The following is a 22093-nucleotide window of genomic DNA, read 5'->3' as shown; positions in this document are numbered from 1 at the left end:
GGGGATTTGTTGTATAATATGGGGCTTCCCTGGTGGCTCAGAGGTTAAAGGGTCTGCCTGCAATGCGGGAGACCTGGGTTCGATCCCTGGATCGGGAAGATTCCCCTGGAGAAGGAAATGGCAACCCACTCTAGTATTCTTGCCTGGAGAATCCCATGGATGCTGCTGCTGCTGCTGCTAAATCCGACTCTGTGTGACCCCATGGACTTCAGCCCAACCAGGCTTCCCTGTCCCTGGGATTCTCAAGGCAAGAACACTGGAGTGGGTTGCCATTTCCTTCTCCAATGTATGAAAGTGAAGAGTGAAAGTGAAGTCACTCAGTTGTGTCCGACTCTTAGCGACCCCATGGACTGTAGCCCACCAGGCTCCTCCATCCATGGGATTTTCCAGGCAAGAGTACTGGAGTGGGGTGCCATTGCCTTTCTCTGATCCCATGGATGGAAGAACCCAATTCAGTGTCCTGTGACAACTAGAGGGGTGGGATGGTATGGTAGGTGGGAGGGAGGTTCAGGAGAGGGGGCACAAGTGTATCCCTATGGCTGATTCATGTTGATGTATGGCGGAAACCAACACAACATTGGAAAGCAATTATCCCCCAATGAAAAATAAATTAAAAAATCAAAATGAAATATCATCTCACAATTGTTAGGTTATTTATTGTCAAAACATCAGAAATAATGAGTGTGGGCAATGATGTGGGAGAAAGGAAACCCTCATGCACGGTGGGTGGGAATGTAAACTAGTGTAGCTACGATGGAAAATCATTTGAAGATTCCTCAAAAAAATTAAATAGAAACACTATATGATCCAGTAATTCAATGTATGAGCATTTATTGAAAGAAAAAAGAGTAACTTAAAAGTATATAAGCACCCCCATGTTGAAGAGTTGACTCATTGGAAAAGACTCTGATGCTGGGAGGGATTGGGGGCAAGAGGAGAAGGGGACGACAGAGGATGAGATGGCTGGATGGCATCACTGACTCGATGGACGTGAGTCTGAGTGAACTCCGGAAGTTGGTGATGGACAGGGAGGCCTGGTGTGCTGCGATTCATGGGGTCGCAAAATGTCGGACACGACTGAGTGACTGATCTGATCTGATGTTCATTGAAGCATTATTTACAATGACTGAAACATGACCTAAGTGTCCATTGACAAATGAATACATAAAGAAGATATTGTATGTGTATGAAGTGGAACATAATTATGCCGTAAAAAGAAGGAAATCCTGACATTTGCAACATGGATGGACTTTGAGGATATTATGCCAAGTGAAATGTCATACAAAGAAAAACAAATATCATATAATCTTACTTATACGTGGAATCTAGAAAAAAAACAAACAAAGAAACAACCTTGAACTCATTAATACAGAGAATAGATTGATGGTCTTCAGAGGCAGGGAATCGGAGAAGGCATGGCAACCCACTCCAGTACTCTTGCCTGGAAAATCCCATGGACAGAGGAGCCTGGTGGGCTGCAGTCCATGGGGTCAGGAAGAGTCAGACATGACTGAACGACTTCACTTTCACTTTTCACTTTCATGTATTGGAGAAGGAAATGGCAACCCACTCCAGTGTTCTTGCCTGGAGAATCCCTGGGACGGGGAAGCCTCGTGGGCTGCGGTCTATGGGGCCACACAGAGTCGGACACAACTGAAGCGACTTAGCAGCAGCAGCCTCAGCAGAGGCAGGGAATAGGGGATAGATGAAGGGGGTATAAATGTGGTCAAAAGGTACAAACTTCCAATTGTAATAAATCATGGGTATGTAATGTACAGTTTGGCGACTATAGTTATTACTTCTGTACTATACATTTGAAAGTTGCTTGGAGAGTAGATCTTAAAAGTTCTTAACACAAGAGAAAAAACTGCAATTCTGTATGGTTATGAATGTTAACTCCACTTATGTGGTGATCATTTCACAGTATATACAAACATCAAATCATTATATCATATCTCTGAAACTAATGCATTGTTGTATGTCCATTATTTATTTTTTTAAATTAACAAGAATTCATAATTGTTGGTAAAGATGTAGAGGAACATGAACCCTTGTGTACTACTGATTGGAATGTAAACTGGTACAGCCACTGTGGAAAACAACATGGATGTTCCTCAAGAAATTAAAAATTCAACTATCTTATTGTTAAGCAACCCCACTTCTGGATATATCCAAAGGAAGCAAAATCAGTATCTCAAAGAGATATCTGCAACCCATTTCATTGCAGCATTTACAAGACATGGAAAGAACCTACGTGTCCATCAATAGATTAATGAATAAAGAAAATATGATATATACACACAATGAAATACTATATAGCCTTAAAAGAGAGGGACATTCTGTCATTTATGATAACATGGGTGAAACTGGAAGCTATTATACTTAGTGAAATAAACCATACAGAGAAAGAAAAGTATTGTATGGCATCACTGACATGTGAACATTTTTTTTTAAGTCAAACTCATAGAAACAGAGTAGAATGGTGGTTGTCAGGGACTGAATTGTGGGGGAAATAGGAAGATTTTGTAAAAGGGTACACATTTTCAGTTATATTATGGATAAGGTCTGAAGAGCTCATGTATAATATGGTGACTATAGTTGATAATACTGTATTGTATAATTAAAATTTGCTGAGAGAGTAGAACTTGTATTCTCATCATAAATAAATATGAGGTGATAGATATGTTAATTAACTTGGAAATCATTTTACAATGTATGCACATATCAAATCATCTCATTTTTCACTCTAAATATGTTACAATTTTATTTGTCAATTACACCTCCATGAAGCTGAAAGAAAAAAATGAGGTCTTGTCTTTTTATTCATCATATAGATTTTGAGAGCTTTATGCTATGTCCTGAGGATATCCCAGTGTGCTTTTGAAAGATATGGCCTGAGTGTTTATCTCTATCTCATCATCTACTCTTCATTTCATAGCACAGATAAACTGAACTACTTTTAGATCTCCAGCAATCTTCTTTACCCTCATTTCTAGCTGATGACTACTTACTCTTCAAGACAACTTAGAAGTGTTTTCCAGAAAGCCTTTCTTGATTTCTCTCCTACCTCAGCACCCTGTCCTTGACCTGACATGGCGCTTATTACACTGAATTGCAACTGACATATGAACACATCAGGGGCTTCCTTGGCGGCTCAGACAGTAAAGAAACTGCCTGCAATGCAAGAGACCTTGGTTTGATTCCTGGGTTGGAAAGATCCCCTGGAGAAGGAAATGGCTACCTATTCCAGTATTCTTGCTTGGAGAATTCCATGGATAGGGGAGCCTGGTGGACTATGGTGCATAGGGTTGCGAAGACTTGGGCATGACTGAGCGACTAACACTTTCACTTTCACTCATCATTCTGCCAAACTGGATCTTGAGTTCCCTAAGTGAAGGAACTGTCTTTCCTAATGTTATGCTGCTAAAGTCTAACATGGTGTCTAATACATAGTAGGTTCTCAACAAACATTTATTGAGTGAAAGAGTGAAGGAACATAAGCATGTGAAGAAAGTAATTGCCTCCCAGTGGAGTTTTAGAGAGTTTGATTCAATTCAATGATTTTCTAGAAAGCGTAAATACTCTCCCTAGTCTTGTGTTTCCCTATTAGTTTAACCATATTTTATTTGTCAAGGGGAGCATGAACTAGACCTGGGTTTGGGACTCAGTGGTAGAAGTGATCTTCATGGCAGATTCTAGAATAGAGAGGGAGATAAATCCAAGCAAGGCACATTTCATCTGTACCTGGAGATATTGAGAGGCTGAATAGGATTTATTCCTAGATTTATTTTCAATGATTTACCCCTAAATGTAAATGATTGTGATCTGGATGAGCACATGGCTATTACCCTAGATTGGGAGGTTTGGACAAATGAGGTCTGGTACTTAATAGGTGTACCCTCCATGTGGAATAACTAAGCAAACTATTTGCTTTGGTCCAATATGTCTGGGTTTAGGCAACTACGATAATGATGTTGTTATTTATTAAGTCATGTCTAGCTTTTTTCAACCTCATGGACTGTAGCCTGCCAGGCTCCTGTGTCCATAAGATTTCACAAGCAAGAATACTGGAGTGGTTTGCTATTTCCTTCTCCAGAGCATCTTCTCAATCCAGGGATCAAACCCAGGTCTCCTGCATTACAGGCAGATTCTTTATTGCTGGGCCATCAGGAAAGCCCACTATAAAGTTATAGTTCTGTTTAGTATCCATTTTTTTTTTCAACTGTATCATATAGGTAGAAATCACTACACATTTTGTATTACTGGAGAACAAGCTTACTTTTGATTACTATCCAGAAATTTTGTAAGATGGATCCATCTCTTGAAATGGTGTGATTTTATGGAAGATTTCCAGTTGCTGCTTATCTTCTCCTGCTTTTAAATTCTTACTTTGTCTTCTGGAATTTGTGCCCTACTGATTGTGAAATTTTAGACCAGAGTATAAATAGACCTTGCCTAAACAGCAATAAAACCAAACCACACTTAGTCATCACCTAAGAACATGAAATATACTTCGTTTCCATCTTCCTGACAGGAAGGACTATTTTTAAGCCTTTAAAAGAAGTGATTGTACACTGCTATATTCAAAATGGATAACCAACAAGGACCTATTATGTAACATGGAACTCTACTCAATGTTATGTGCCAGTCTGGATGGGAGATGGGTTTAAGGGAGGATGGAGACATGTGTGTGTATGGCTGAGTCCCTACGCTGCTCACCTGAAACTGCCACAGCATTGTTAATCAGCTGTATCCTAATACAAAATGAGAAGTTTAAAGTTTGTAAAAAGAAGTGATTATAACCATTTGTGAGTTCTTCAGGTTGGAATGCATTATCATACAGTAACTTTTAAAAGAAAGACATCCTATACATTCTTAATACACCTTTAAAATATCTACTTATTCAATATATGTCTTCTGTGAGGTTAGAAGTCAACTAATTCTTTTAACAATCAAACTTTAGAAATGTGGGTTAATATATTTCGATTTATAGGAAAGAACTTAGGTAGAACTGAAACAAAAGTTTCTGCCTTTCTCATTCTTTTTATTATCCATTAAACCATGTTTCAGTCATCAGCAATTAATTATGATAGCCAGTTAGCCTGATAGCAAAAAGTTTTAAAGATCCCTTCTCCATATGTAAGTCATTATAATGTCATTTTTTCTTTCTAATATGTCTGAGTGAAAAGTTTCCTTAGAGAGTGAGTTAGGCCTTCATTTAAATAGTAGTATGCAGCAGAGATAAATTTATTGGGAGGAAATTTATGGTTAAATTTAGGCTTAATTGTGAATTCAGGGTTCCCTACTGCCACATGTGAATTAAAACTCCATCCAAACCTCTGCTTTTTAGAGCCCTTTCTATGCTTGGTTCATTCTACAGCATTGCTACTGAAATCACTCTCCATTAAGAGCAGGTGGGATTCAGCTATTAAACCTTCTTTGGAAGTTACAAGCAATTTAGAAAACCAAGGTATGTAGTGCACAAGTTACGTCTCAGAAAATTTCACCAGAGCTCAGAGTTTCTGCTTTTAAGGAGTGACCCACCATAGTGGGTCTTTAAAGGAGGAAAAACCTCAACTTTTGGATTTTTCCACTTTGATCCACTGACCAGCTTCCTGAGAAAATAACCTTGAATCCAGGTAAGTTTTGTCAAGGCTGGAGAAACTTTATGATTCAGTTCCTAAGACTTAAGATGCCAGTGATCTCAGGAATCTCTTCATTAACAGAAAATATTAGACACTCAAAGCTGAGTGTGATAGGGAAGAGGGAAGAATGAGCCTTTGAGTCCATTTTTCTCTTTTATAAATACAGAAGCACTTTCTTCTATAACATGTACTTTCTCACATTTGATTCACTGGTTCTTGGTCTTCAGATTGATCACCATCTCTGAACCTTATACATGTATATATTTGAACATTTTTCTCTAAAGTGTCATTTGTCTGAGAATGTTGCCCACTCTCCATTTAGAATCCTGTTGCTTAGTTTTAACAGCTGTTGCCATTCCTCTGTTGCGTATCACTTCATGTCTTATCTTGCTCTTTTCCCAGAGTGAGTAACTTGCTTCTGTGTGCGTTAATATCATTTTGCAGTATCCCATGCACACTTTTATTTATTGCTCTTATGTTAGAAAGAATCCTTTGATTTTCTTCTTTTTGCCTTTGGAAACTGTCCAGAAGACCTAACTTGTCACTTTAGTAGATCAGTAGATGAGAAGAAGAATTTTAGCATGTCTGAACTGAAGGGTTAGAATTCTCAGCTTCCCTTCCTTTTATGGATGAGGAGACAATGTCCTGGAAGGAGTGAATGACTTGGTGAACGGCAGTTAATACATTGGTGGCAAAACAAGTGCTTGAACCCAGATTTTCCAACTGTTGTATTTTTCTGGGTTTCCTCCTTAATGTACACATTGTCTCCTTTTCAGATTCTTTTCCCATATAGGTCATAATGAGTAGCATTCCCTGTGCTATACAATGGATTCTGATTAGTTATCTACTTTATATATTATAGTGTATATATGTCAATCTCAGTCTCCAAGTTTATCCCTCCCATGCCAAATTGTAATGACCTATATGGGAAAAGAAATCTAAAAAAAGAGTGGATATAGGTATATGTATAACTGATTCACTTTGTTCTATAGCAGAAACTAACACAACATTTTAAGTCAAATTTTATATTCCAATACAAATTAAAAATGCTCGCTTTCATAAAGTTCAGTTTCTGTACTGATATGATAATTAAGAACAGTCAGGCATTGTACCACTTTTATCAACAGTAAAGAATATGTAATTATAAGCCAATATGACTTTTTAACAAAGAAACATAACAGAGTTTGCACACTGAAATGAGTCACAGATCTTTAGGTTGTCCCCTGCTTTTAGTCATTAAGTTGTGTCCAACTCTTGCAACCGCATAGACTGTAGCCTGCCAGGTTCCTCTGTCCATGGGATTCTCCAGGCAAAAATACTGGACTGGGTTGCCATAGGAAGGGTATAAAATTATCCAAGTATTGTGAAATTTGCTTAGAACATTGTTTTAAATGGAGATAATTCAAGTACTAGAAATACTTTGAGCAGAAAAAGGTACAGTTTCTAATGCCCCTGAGATCCCATTATGAACATATGAGTTGTATTAGGAAAAGGGGAGATTTCTCACTCTTCTCATGTAAAAAACACACAGCTGGACCAGGGAAGGGGTAGGGGAGAAATTCTTTCTCCAGCACTTTATCACTAGTAAATTTTTATAAAGCAGAAAGGAAACTCAGAACCCACATCATAGTTGTACTATTGAAGAGGTCAGTGAGGTCCCTTCCTTGTGCCTTAAACACAAGTATTAGAAATATTGAAGTAGAATTAACCAAATTTATAAGGTGTTTATAAAATATATATGTAAAATATATATAAAGAAGCAACAGAAAAGACATGTATTATTTTAAGTGTACACTTGAGAGTCGAAAATTACTGTGTATTCTTTTTCCAGAATCAAATCTAAGTGCTACACTCCCTGGGAGATGCTCTTTAGAAGGAGATATGAATATATAAGCCTAAGAGTTCAAGCCTTTGGTACCTAGAATTGAAACTTCCATGTAAAGAATTGTTCTTGAGGTTTGAGTATCCACTTTGTTCAGTCTTCAAATCCAATAACCTGGGAAAGCTTCAGGGAATAAATCACAAAGGTTAAGGTGTTCATATACCTCCGGTTAACTTAAAGAATCTTATGGATGATTAACACACACGCACAATCCCAAATTTATGTACTTTATACCATTCTTCTCTCACTCAGCAAATAAGAAAAATGATTTGTTTCATTCAGTTCAGTTGCTCAGCTGTGTCCAATTCTTTGCAACCCCATGGACTGCAGCATGCCAGGCTTCCCTGTCCATCACCAACTCTTGAAGCTTGCTCAAACTTATGTCCATCGAGTTGGTGATGCCATCCAACCATCTCATCCTCTGTTGTCCCCTTCTCCTCCTGCCTTCAATCTTTCCCAGCATCAGGGTCTTTTCCAATGAGTTAGTTCTTCACATCAGGTGGTCAAAGTATTAGAGTTTCAGCTTCAGCATCAGTCTTTCCAGTGAATATTCAGGACTCGTTTCCTTTAGGACTGACTAGTTTGATCTAGTTTGCAGTCCAAGGGACTCTCAAGAGCCTTCTCTAACACCACAGTTCAAAACATCAATTCTTTGGCACTCAGAATGGCAACCCACTCCCGTACTCTTGCCCAGAAAATCCCATGGACGGAGGAGTCTGGTAGGCTACAGTCCATGGGGTCGTGAAGAGTTGGACACGACTGAGCGACCTCACTTTCACTTTCACTTTCTTTATAGCCCAACACTCACATCCATACATGACTACTGGAAACACCATAGCTTTGAGTAGATGGACCTTTGTCGGCAAAGTATGATTTGCTTGGTATAGAAGAAAAAAGCAGCTGTTTATTTTCACTAGGAAATAATATTGAGTTGAGTAACAAAGAGCAAGTTATTTTTAGATTTGAAGTGATATCAATTATTTCAGAAATAACCTAGTTCAATCTCTTCATTTTAGAGATGGAAAATTGACACTGAAAAAAATGATATGATTTGCCCAAGATCAGAGAAGGCTAGTCACAAAATTGGAATGAGTCTGGATATGTGGATGTTGTGCATCAGTATAGGGTGTGTGTGTATAACTGTATGCTTGTATATGTGTGTGTAGTAATTTCTCAATCTAAATCAAGTTATTAGTTGGAAGGGGCTTTCTAAGTTTTGGTATACCATGGAAATATATGCTTATATATATAATTGCTCTTCTGCTTGTATCAAATCTTTTGGAAAGGCTTTTCTCGGTTTTTATAATATCTAGGCATTATCCAATGACCTTGAATTAAAAAGTAAATATGATATTTAAAATCTACATCTAATTATATCTCTGGGTTTCTCAGGTATTACAGCAGAGAACCAAATACTTAGTCTTTTCTTAGGAAATTAGTAACGGAGAATGAGGTCACAAAAGAAGGAGGGAAGAATCATAGAAAAATTCATTTAAATCTTGTATTATTGTTCACTGGGAGTACACTGATTAAAAACCTAGATGTTTACTTAGATGCATAATTTAATTATTATTTTGTAAACTTGCGAGATGTTTCAATCTCTGATGCATTCTCAGCAAATGTCATAGTGGATTGGGGTGTACAACTATAATCCGTGATTGAGGTTAGCAAGAATGGGGAACAGGATGGACACTTAGAATCAAGAAGAAAAGGCATATGATATTGTAAGCAATAGGCTCCAAGAGGAAAAGTAGGAGAGATTCAGAGACTGCACTTTCTTGTCAGTTCTCGTGCCTACCCACACTTCTCAGTTCCTGTGCCTCCTAACACTCTCGACTCCTCCTGAACTCCAGACTGAAAATCAGTGTGTTAGTTTGAAGATTTTATAGACAAGGAACCTGAATTGAGAAACACTGAGTGACTTGCCTGAGAGCACTAAGCAGGGCCATTGATAAAAATGGCTCTGGAGTCTCCTCTGATTTTGTGTGTCCCAGCAAAAGCCCACAGGGCCTCACTAGCTTTGTCCTTACCTCACCTGTTCAATGGAAGTTCCAGTACCCTCCATGAGATGCTTACTCTTTTGTTATCATTATCACTTAGACTGTCTCTTTATTTCCTCAGTCCACTGCTTAGTCTATTTATGATACAGAAACTGTTTCCCATGAATATCCACTAAAATGGATCCTGGGCTTCAATGTAAAACATAAAACTAAAAAGCTTTAAAAAATAGGGGAAATAATTTGGGATTTAGGACTAAGCAAGGAGTGCATATGATGAGACAGTTGGATGGCGTTTCCAACTCAATGGACATGAGTTTGAGCAAACACGGGGAGGTAGATAAGGACAGGGAAGCCTGGCCTGCTGCAGCCCATAGGATCACAAAGAGTCAGATATGAATTAGTGAGTAAACAACAACAACAAAAGCGTTCGTAGATGTGATTTCAAAAGCTCTAGCCATGAAAGGAACACTTGTTAAGTTACAGCTTCATCAAAATTTAAAACTTTTATTGGTGACTGATCCTATTAAGAGGATGAACATACAAGCTACAGAATAAGAGAAAATACTTGTAAGTCACATATTCAGCATATCTAAAAAGTATGAAGAACTCTGAAAACATAAACATTATGAAAGACAATTCAATCATAAAATGATCAAAAAGTATGAAGAGATATTTCAGCAAAGAAGATACACAGAATGAAAATATATGAGAAGGAACTCAACATCTTCAATCATTGCTGCTGCTGCTAAGTCGCTTCAGTCGTGTCCGACTCTGTGCGACCCCACAGACGGCAGCCACTAGGCTCCTCTGTCCCTGGGATTCTCTAGGCAAGAATACTGGAGTGGGTTGCCATTTCCTTCTCCAATGCATGAAAGTGAAAAGTGAAAGTGAAGTCGCTCAGTCATGCCCGACTCTTAGCGACCCCATGGACTGCAGCCTACCAGGCTTCTCCATCCATGGGATTTTTCCAGCCAAGAGTACTAGAGTGGGGTGCCATTGCCTTCTCCCTTCAATCATTAGGGAAATTCAAATTAAAAGCACTATGTGATGTCACTAAAAACTCATCAGAATGGCTAAAATAAAATGTAGTGATAAAACTATGGAGAAGTGATATATTATTTGGCTAGGGCTGCCATAAAATACCACAGTCTGGGTGGGTTAAACAAAAGAAATGTATTTTCTCACAGTCTGGAGGCTAGAAGTCCAAGATCAAAGAGCTGTCAGAGTTGGTGTATGGTGAGAGCTCTCCGGCTCATCGATGGCCACCGTCTCACTATATAATCAAAAGCTATTTTCTTAGTGCGTATTGTGCTAAGGACAAATGGAGAAATATCTATTTAAGAAAATTCACTAAAACTCGATAAAAACAGTGAGAGCCTATGACATTTGAACCCATTCCTCCTTTCTAACTCAGCATGACAGAAACTTCATTCCAGGTGGTTATAGCCAAAAACCCCCTTCATGGATCACAGCCTTGTTGTGGCAAACGGGTTTGTGTAACTCAATGAAGCCATGAGCCATGCTGTTCAGGGCCACCCAAGATGGACCAGTCATAGAGAGGAGTTCTGACAAAACGTGGTCCACTGGAAGAGGGAATGGCAAACCACTCCAATATTCTTGCCCTGAGAACCCCATGGACAGTATGAAAAGGCAAAAAGATATGACACTGGAAGATGCGCCTCCCAGGTCAGAAAGTGTCCAGTATGCTCACTGGGGAAGAGCAGAGGGCAATTACTAATAGCTCCAGAAAAAATGAAATGACTGGGCCAAAGCGGAAATGATGCTTGTTTGTGGATCTGTCTGGTGGTGAGAGTAAAGTCCGATGTAGTAAAGAAACTATTGTATAGGAAGCCGAAGTTTAGTTCCATGAATCAAGGTAAACTGGACCTGGTCAAACAGAATATGGCAAAAGTGAACATTGACATTTTAGGAATCGGCGAACTAAAATGGACGGGCATGGAAGAATTTAATTCAGATGACCATTTATAACTACTATTGTGGGGAAGCATCCCTTAGAAGCAATGGAGTTGCCCTCACAGTCAAGAAGAGAGTCCAAAATGCAGTACTTGGGTGCAATCTCAAAAACGACAGAATGATCTCTGTTCGTTCCCAAGACGAACATTCAACATCACAGTAATCCAAGTCTATGCCCTTACCACTAATGCCAAAAAAGAAGAAGCTGATCAGTTCTAGGAAGACCTACAAGACCTTCTAGAACTAACATCAAAAAAAGATGTCCTTTTCATTATAGTGGACTGGAATGCAAAAGTAGGAAGTCAAGAGATACCTGGAGTGACAGGCAAATTTGGTCTTGGAGTACAAAATGAAGCAGGGCAAAGGATAACAGAGTTGTGCCAAGAGAATGCACTAGACATAGCAAGCACCCTCTTCCAACAGCACAAAAGATGACTCTACATGTAGACATTGCCAGATGGTCAATATCAAAATCAGATTGATTTTATTCTTTGAAGCAAAATGGAGAAGTTCTACAGTCAGCAAAAACAAGACCTGGAGCTGACTGTAACTCAGGTCATGAGCTCCTTATTGCAAAATCCAGTCTTAAATTGAAGAAAACCACTTCAATGTGGTTTCTTAGTGGGGAAACCACTAGGCCATTCAGGTATGACCTAAATCAAATCCCTTATGACTATACACTGGAAGTGACAAATTCATTCAAGGGAGATTAGATCTAATAGACACAATGCCTGAAGAACTATGGACAGAGATTCTTAACATGGTACAGGAGGCAGGGACCAAAACCATCCCAAAGAAAAAGAAATGTAAGAAGGTAAAGTGGTTGTCTGAGAAGGCTTTACAAATTGCTAGGGAAAGAAGATAATTGAAAAACAAGGGAGATGTATACCCAACTGAATGCAGAGTTCCAAAGAATAGCAAGGAGAGATAAGAAGGCCTTGATAAGTGATCAATGCAAAAAAATAGATGAAAACAAAAGAATGGGAAAGGCCAGAGATCTCTTCAAGAAAATAGATATCAAGGGAATATTTCATGCAAGGATAGGCACAATAAAGGACAGAAATGATAAGAATATAACAGAAGCAGATGAGATTAAGAATAGGGGACAAGAATACACAGAACTGTACAAGAAAGATCTTAATGACCCAGATAACCAGGATAGTGTGGTCACCCACCTAGAGCAAGACATCCTGGAGTGTGAAGTCAAGTGGGCCTTAGGAAGTATTACTACAACAAAGCTAGTGGAGATGATGGAATTCCAGCTGAGCTATTTCAGATCCCAAAAGATGATGCTCTTAAAGTGTGCACTAACTATATCAGCAAATTTGGAAAACTCAGCAGTGGCCATAGGACTGGAAAAGGTCAGTTTTCCTTCCAATCCCAAAGAAGAGCAGTCTCAGATAATGTTCAAAGTACTGGATAATTGTGCTCATTTCACATGCTAGTAAGGTTATGCTCAAAATCCTTCAAGATGGGCTTCAGCAGTGTGTGAACCGAGAACTTCCAGATGTACAAGATGGGTTTGGAAAAGGCAGAGGAATCAGAGATCAAGCTGCCAACATTTCTTGAATTATAGATAAAGCAAAGGAATTCCAGGAAAAAACATCTACTTCTGCTTCATTGACTACACTAAAGCCTTTGATTGTGTGGATCACAACAAACTGTGGAAAATTCTCAAAGAGATGGGAATACCAGACCACATTACCTGTCTCCTGAGAAATCTTTATGCGGGTCAAGAAACAACAGTTAGAACTGGACATGGAACAACAGATTGGCTCCAAATCAGGAAAGGAGTACATTAAGGCTATATATTGTTGCCCGCTTATTTAATTTCTATGCAGAGTACATCATGAGAAATGCCAGGCTAGATGAATCACAAGCTGGAATCAAGATTGTAGGGAGAAATAACAGTAACCTCAGATATGCAGATGATACCACTCTCATGGCAGAAAGTGAAGAGGAATTAAAGAGTCTCCTGAAGAGGGAGAAAGACGAGCATGAAAAAGCTGGCTTAAAAATCAGTATTTCAAAAACTAAGATCATGGCATCCAGTTCCATCACTTTATGGTAAAAAGAAAGAAAAAAAAAATTGTAAGCAGTAGCAGACTTAATTTTCTTGGGCTCCAAAATCACTGCAGGTGGTGACTGCAGCCATGAAATTAAAAGATGCTTGCTTTCGGAAGGAAAGTTATGACAAACCTAGACAGCATATTATAAAGCAAAGATATCACTTTTCTGACAAAAGTCCATGTTAGTCAAACCTGTGGTTTTTCCAGTAATCATGTATGGATGTGAGAGTTGAACCATAAAGAAGATGAGCATCGAATAATTGATGCTTTTAAACTGTCGTGTTGGAGAAGACTCTTGAGAGTCCCTTGGACTTCAAGGAGATCAAACCAGTGAATCCTAAAGGAAATCAACCTTGGATATTCATTGGAATAACTGGCACAAAAACTATAAAGTTCCAATACTTTGGTTACCTGATGCAAAGAGCTGACTCATTGGAAAAGACCCTGATTCTTGGAAAAATTGAAGGCAAAGGAGAAGGGGGTGGCAGAGGATGAGGTGGTTAGATATCATCACTGACCCAATGGACATGAATTTGCTCAAACTCTGGGAGATAGTGAAGGACAGGGAATCCTGAGTTGCAAAGAGTCAAACATCACTTAGCAACTGAACAATAACAATAGCCAAGAACCCAGAGATCCCTCTCCCCTAGCTCCTGCTCAAGAACTGCAGTTATCTTGTCAGGAGGAAAGGCCTCCCATATCTGTCATAACCCATCAGTATAGTGTACAGTGAAAAAATTCAGGCAAGTTTGACCAAGAGGTCATGGGTTCCCTCCCTCCACCTCGCCAACATTTACAAGGTAGAAGCTGGACCTCAGGTAGGTAAGCTGAAAATACAAAGGTCCATATGACCCTTGCCCTATCTCATTCACAGCATAGAGTTCCCACACTAGGAAAGGCAAGCTGAGAGGAACAGCAGCTATGGTCCTTGGTTAGAAACCTGCCCTTAAATCATGGCTCTTTTAAAGAAAAGCAGACCAATGTCCCTATCCCTATTTTCTGAGTCAAGGCTCAGAGATTTTTCCTAGAAGTACAGTCAGGCCCTAAGAACAGAAAGCTCTCAAGGTCTTCTCAAAGGAAATTCAAGTCTTAGAGAAATCTTGGAAAAAATGAAGATTTGGGTGATAAGCAATCAATAAGCAGTTTACAGTTCCATGAGATGTATAAGATAAACCACGGTCTGTCTAGTTTGCCAGAGAGAACTAGGGAAACAGAGCTGAAACAAGCCCTCAGATGTCAAAGTAAACCTCAGAATCAGTGGTCTCAAGAGTGAACCTTCCAAAAGAGCAAAATGTAATTAAATCAGGCTATGTGGAAATTGATGACCCAGAAAAATCAGCCAACAATTAGTGATGTCTAATATCTGCCCTTGATCAGGCAAAGTGATAGTCAAAGATATCTCTCAGAAAACATGCCTGAAATTGCACCCTCTGAGGAACGACAGGAGAGGACTCACATTGTAAGGGAAATAGCTTCACTAAAATAGTCCAGTCTGTCACTGAAACCAACAAACACCAACATCAAGCTTCAGAGTTGGGTGGTAGAGTGGGTGCTGGGTGGGAATTGGTATCCAGAATTGCTATATTATCTAAAATGTCCAGTTTAGAACCAAAAATAACAAGATATACAAAGGAACAGGAAAATCACCAGGTCAAAAAAAGGAAACTGCCTGTTTGAGAAGATACTAAAGTTGGATTTAGTGGATATCAAAGCAGTTGTTATAATTTTCAAATGATTAAAATATGTTAAAAAGTTCAAATAACTAAACCATACTTAACTAACTCATGGCACAAAGGAAGTGGGTGGGTGCAGAATTCTATTGGTTGAAGAAAATGACTCCAGATAGTAACTCAAATCCATAAAAATAAACGAAGAGAACCAGAAATAATAAGAGGAAGAAGATCACTTGGAGGAGGACATGGAAACCCACCCCAGTATTCTTGCCTGGAGAGTCCCACGGACAGAGGAGCCTGGGAGGCTACAGTCCATGAGGTCACAAAGACTCCGGCATGACTGAAGTGACTTAGCATGCAGCATACTACAAATGCTGCAAATATGTGCTTGCTCTCCTTTCTCTCAGCTTTTATGAAAGACAACATACTCATACTAAGTGATAATTATAGCAATGTGTTGTTGAGTTTGCAACATAGATAAAAAAGGTAATATGTAAAAAAAAATAATAGAATGGAAAAACAAAGAGAATAAATCTATGATAGCATCAGATCAGATCAGTCGCTCAGTCGTGTCTAACTCTTTGCGACCCCATGATTCACAGCACGCCAGGCCTCCCTGTCCATCACCAACTCCCGGAGTTCACTCAGACTCACGTTCATCGAGTCAGTGGTGCCATCCAGCCATCTCATCCTCTGTCATCCCCTTCTCCTCCTGCCCCCAATCCCTCCCAGCATCAGAGTCTTTTCCAATGAATCAACTCTTCACATGAGGTGGCATAGAGTTTCTATATCTCACTGAAATTAATTTAGTGTAAGTCTAGAGTATGATACCCACTCGAGTACTCTTGCCTGGAAAATCCCATGGATGGAGGAGCTTGGAAGGCTGCAGTCCATGGGGTCGCTGAGGGTCGGACACGACTGAGCAACTTCACTTTCACATTTCACTTTCATGCATTGGAGAAGGAAATGGCAACCCACTCCAGTGTTCTTGCCTGGAGAATCCCAGGGACGGGGGAGCCTGGTGGGCTGCCGTCTATGGGGTCACACAGAGTTGGACATGACTGAAGGGACTTAGCAGCAGCAGCAGAGTATGATAATATATAAGCCTTAGAGCAAGTGCTAAGAAAACTATAAAATATATAGTAAAACAATTTTTAAAGGGATTTAAGCATTGTGTTGGAAAATATGCACTTAATTAAAAAAAAAAAACAGCAAAGGAGATATAGAGAAACAAAAATGGTGTGAAACATTGGAAACAAAAAGTAAAACAGCAGATAGACCTATCTATATAACAATTTTAAAAGCATATAATTCTCACTATATTAAATCTCACTCAATTAAAACTTCAAAATAAAAATCTGATTTTGTATATATGATGACTTAACCAATCCAAAGTTATCTCTCATATTTTATACAAACATAAGCAAAATGTGATGTTTAATTTTTTAAAATATTACCGAATATGAATCTATAATAAAATTGTCAGTTACAGATTCTTTTTCTTTGCAGTGAATCATACTTTTCAAAGCAGTGAACAAGTTACCAATGCCACAGAGTTAGGTAGAAAAAGGAAAAATGAAGCATTTGAATACTTAATTTTCAACCAATTTAAGATCCATTAATAATAAACTCACACTTAACACAGTACTCACTATGTAGGAAGCAATCTTCTAAGACCTTTCCACATATGAACTCACTTAATTCACAAAACTATATGAAGTAAGATCCGTTAATATGTTCTTTTTTTCCCCAGATGAGGAACCTGAAGCCAATAATTTTCCCAAAGTCACACAGCTACAAAATGATGGGGGTGGGCGAAGGAGGCTAGAATTTGAACTTAGGTAGTTCATCCTTAGAAGTAATGTAATTAAACATACAAACTTTCCATATTAAGGTTTTTTTTTTTTTTTTTAATAACACTGTTTTACAGATAAGGCTCTAAGCTGAAACTCAGAGTGGTTAAATGATTTGATCACAGTCACATAAATTGAGTACAGAATCATTTCCTCAATATTCAGGAATGGCCAAAATAGAAAGAATCAAAGAAACCACTTAGTCTCACTCCTTCACTTCACAGATCAAAAGAGATAAGAAAACAGAGGGCTAGGGGTTATTTTTAGTCCATATCATATTATTTCTTAGTAGTTAGACTTATCCTTGAATTTCAAGTTTCCTGGGTCTTAATCTCTCAACTTTCCACCCATAATAATTGGGAAAGTTGAAAAAAAAAAAAAAAAAAAACCATTGTAATTATCAGGTCAGCAAAGGAATGATCCTGATAGATTTTCTGTAGTTTGAATCAAATTTCACTTTATTTAAGGTGGCTGTCCTGAGGATCAAAAGCAAATAAGGAAGAATTGAGGTGAAAGGAAGTGAGAGCCTTAGATAATATTGCAGAAAGGTCAGGGCAAATGAAGACTGAGAGGAAGTATTTGAGTTTTCTCAAAGAATTTCACTGGGGATGTTCACAAGATCTCTGGGAAGAAATCAGTTGAAAATATCAGAAGTAATGCTTGGTGGTGGAGGTTTGGGAGGTGAGGGGATCAGATATGGAAACCAGACTTCCTTTCTGATACATGGGCATATAAACCAGAATGATCATGAATAATGTGTAGATGAGGACAGCAAAGTTTATATCTAAGCACTGTTCCCTGCCTATGTGCTGGAATTGAGGCCTTAAATACTATTAATAAGTTGGCAAATGTCAGTAGGAAAGTGGAGCTGGAGGTACTTCATGCAGAGGCCTCATCTTTAATTTTTTCCAAAAATCTCATTCCACTGAGCTATTCTACAGTCCAAAAAGAGATGGTACAGTTTTATAGAAAATTTAAAATCAGAGTAGATTCTAGTCCTCTTTTTACCAACAAGGGTAATTTTGGGAAAGCCACTATCTCTCAAGGTTTAGGTGAATATAAGTAAGTTTTCTCATTTCCAGACTTTCCAGCAATTTTAATACTGTGATGTGAATCATAAAATTTTAAAAATACCTATAGGTTGTGGTTTGCCAAACTTATTTGATCAAGGGAACTCTTTTTAGAAAGATCAACTTATTGAACACTTTGTTATCAGCGCAAACTTCAGAAAATTCTCCCAGAATCTTTTACTTCATTTTAAAATTTTGTTATAAACATTTCTGTCCTCTCTGGACTTGGACTTTCCATATGTTACATGGTCATCTTTCCAACAAGTTGCTAGGTATAAGCATTATCCCTAACTCCTCAATATGCTGAACTGGAAATGATCAGTCATAGATATTTAAAATCCAATGATGTCTCATACTGGAACAACATCTTCTCCTTCATCAGTCATGAGCTATGTCGGGCTTTATACCAAGGATTTTTGACAGGAGCCTTCTGCTACCAGGGCACAAAGGAGCTGATTCAAGGAGCCAAGACTTTCCCTTTTTGGTTTCCAATGCAAAGGCTACACCAGTCTGGCTTTTGGATTGTGACATGGAATATTCCATGTGTTGACAAAGCTTAACAGATTACCCAACAGAGGGAAACACCGACTTTTCAGTTTTGCTGACTTTTGATGTGTAGCAGTCTTTTTTTCTTCAGTCTTCATCCAAACCTCTTAGTCTAATATCTGAATTTCTAGCCCTCCTTTTGGTCCAAACTCCCTTACCAACTTGTCTTGAAGGACTTCCTTTGATTTTTCAATTCATTGATTTATCTATTGAGTCATTAATTCATTCAACTATTGTTTTCTGCGAGGAGAACAGAGAGACAAATATGGAGGCTACCATCTTTTGGTTTAATAGGAGAAAAAAGACATGCAGAATACATTAAGTAGATTTAATGTAGTAAATAAGAAATGCTATTAAACAGGCAGAGATGAGGGTTTGAAGGAAGATCTTTCCAAAAGACATATCTGAGAAGGCTTTAATTAATAATAGAAGATGCCTGATCCAGAGTCTGCAAAGAATGTGAATGTCTATGTATCAGTATTGAGAATACACTCATGAATAACCCTGATAATAATAAGTAACATCTGTTGAGTGTCATGCACTCTCTTAAGAGCTTTCTCCGTGTTCTTGCTCACAACAGTTAGAAAAAGTAAGCAGTATTTTATTCTCACTTTGCAGATGAATGAACTGAAGCATTTAAGTAACTTATCTGAAGTCACTGAGTCAATTAAGTGGTAGAGCCTGATTTTAAATACTGGAAGCATCAGCCTAAGGTCTATGTCCTGACTCTACTTTACTAAATTATACTCTACTGCTTCCCTTTACATAGTCTGGATCTCATGGTAGTCAGAGTCTACGAGAGGAGACAGATCTGCACAGGTGATTAGGATGCAAATATAGGTGATAACATCTGGGATATGCAAAGTATTTTGGAGCAAATAGGAAGCACACTTAGCCTAGACATAAAGGATCAAGGAATCAGATTACATCTAATCTGGAATCTGCATGATAAACAGGAGTTTGCCAAGTAAAAGAAAGAATGAACAGAAGAGGGTATCCGTAGGGTCAGGGAAGGTAATTCAGCAGAAGAAATGGAACATATGGAGAACAGTGATGAAAGAGCATGGACAGATGAGGGACTATTCCGTGTGACCTCAGGGGAGAGCTGTGGCTGTAAGGACAGTTATTACACAGATTTGTTGTGGGAATTAACAGACATATGTTTAAAAAGAAGAATCTAAACCTGGGATGGCTTAAACTGTTCTTTGACTTGTTTCTTCCTTTGTCTTCACTTTTAGTTAGTGGTTTTAACATTCATACTCAGTGTTTTTTTTTTTTTTTTTTTCATGCTTTGAGGTCTTCCTTGATCATGAGTCAGTGACAGTCATCCCAAAGCAGCGCTGTCCCCCCCTTTTTTTTGGAGTCTAAAAGCAAACCTCAAAAAAGTGGAAAATCAAGATGAAATCTATTGAATCACTTTTCCCTGGAAAGCACAAGGCAGGGATAATGAAAAAATGCAATATTGGGGGCCATACCTTCTGAAGAGATCAAATATATTAGGAGAAAGAAGAGGCAGAGGAAAAGCAAGACAAGAAACAATTTTTCCAGCTTGGATGATGTCACGTGCCAAGATAGGGCCCTGACACTGCACAGCTTCAGAGGGTGACAAGTCTGTTTGATCTATAGAGTTGTGCAGTGTACAGTCTGTACTTCCGTACGTGATAGCGCTAAACCATGGCTAAACACGGCATGTAGTCATGTTATAATTCATTTGGGGGAGAATTTTCTATTAGTGCTGTTCAACACTAGAGTGAGTTAGATTGAGTTATATTGTGAAAGAATAAGATCTCTGTCACCAGAAGTTTCCAAGTAGATGTAGATGTAGATTATCCTTCTATCAAAGATGTCAAAGAAATGAGGCAATCTGAGATATATTACCCAAGATTTATCCTGACTCAATTCTATAATTTTCATGTTTCTGTGATATTGATATGTCTTTGACTTTTTCTTTTAAATGTGTGTGCATCTCTCTCTCTGTGTATTTTTTATTAATAATTTAAAAAATGTAGATAAAGAGAGGAATTCCCTGGTGGTCCAGTAGTTGTTATACAAAGCTGTCACTGCTAAGAGCCCAGGTTCAATCCCTGGTCAGGGAACTGAGATCCCACAAGCTGCCTGGTGTGGCCAAAAAAAAAAAAAAAAAACCCCAAAAGATTCATTAGATTTATTTTTAAAATGTAGATAGAAAAGTATAAGTAAAAATGTATCTTTAGCTTTACACATTGAGTGATCTATACTTAAAAAAAAAATAATGAAAAAATGTATACATGCCACTGGCAATTCTTTGAGGTATATTTCTTCCAGTTCATTTTTGGTGTCCATCTGTTGTCTTTTCCTCTCCATGTGACAATCAGATAATGTTAATACATCTAACCAATTTATACTATTTATATGTCTTAATCATAATTAATATTTTAATGAATTCATTTAACTCTATACAAAAGTCACCTATATATCTGTAGAGTGAGGGCTTTTATGCTGCTTTAAGAGTCTACAAGTTATCTAAAAAAGAATCTCAAGATTAAATGCATGTATTTACTGTAGTTATTGATCAACATGCCTGTCTTAGTTATTGAGTAGTACAGCATTTTAGTAATACAAGCAAAACTCGTGACGTCCTATAGGGCAGCAGTCCTCAGCCTTTTTGGCTAGGGACCAGTTTCATGGAAGACAATTTTTCCACAGACAAGGGTGAGGGTGGTTCAGGCAGTAATGGGAGCAATGAGGGGATGGTTCAGGTGGTAAAGTGAGTGATGGGGAGCAATGGGGCATGGCAGGTGAAGCTGCTCTCCCACCATTCACTTCCTGCTGTATGGCCCAGTTCCTCACAGGCCACGGACCCATAGCAGTCCGCAGCCTGGGAGTTGGGGAAAATGAAAGTCGTTCAGTTGTGTCTGACTTTTTGTGACCCTGGACTACACAGTCCATGGAATTCTCCAGGTCAGAATACTGGAGAGGGTAGCCTTCCCCGTCTCCAGGAGATCTTCCCAACCCAGGGACCGAACACAGGTCTCCTGCATTGCAGATGGATTCTTTACCAGCTGAGCCACAAGGGAAGCCCAAGAATACTGGAGTGGGTAGGCTATCCCTTCTCCAGTGGATCTTCCGGACCGAGAAATAGAACCGGGGTCTCCTGCATTGCAGGCAGATTCTTTACCAACTGAGCTATTGTGGGTTGAATGGTAATCCCCTCAAAAGGAAAGTACCTGCCACAACCTCCAGAACCCATGAATGCAGCTCTATTTGTAAAAATGTGTTTTGGAGATATAATTTAGTGAAAAAAATTGAGATGAGGTCCTTCTTGTATATCCAGGTGGGCCCTAAATCCAATTTGCTGTTGTTGTTTAGTAGCTGAGTAATGTCTGACTCCTCCAGGAGTTA

The 22093-nt window shown here is 38.6% G+C and overlaps 1 long non-coding RNA gene across 1 annotated transcript in view; it reads left to right on the top strand.

Moving 5' to 3' along the window:
- Positions 1-5382: 5382 nt before the first annotated feature.
- Positions 5383-22093, top strand: part of LOC129652600 (uncharacterized) — a 97960-nt gene continuing 81249 nt past the window's right edge. The window contains exon 1 of the long non-coding RNA XR_008714607.1: positions 5383-5639. This is a non-coding gene — a long non-coding RNA (uncharacterized LOC129652600). The remainder of the gene's footprint in view (positions 5640-22093) is intronic.

This window comes from Bubalus kerabau, chromosome 5 (assembly GCF_029407905.1).
Source record: "Bubalus kerabau isolate K-KA32 ecotype Philippines breed swamp buffalo chromosome 5, PCC_UOA_SB_1v2, whole genome shotgun sequence".
Lineage (NCBI taxonomy): Eukaryota > Metazoa > Chordata > Mammalia > Artiodactyla > Bovidae > Bubalus > Bubalus kerabau.
This window is presented reverse-complemented; position numbering and strand designations above follow the sequence as displayed.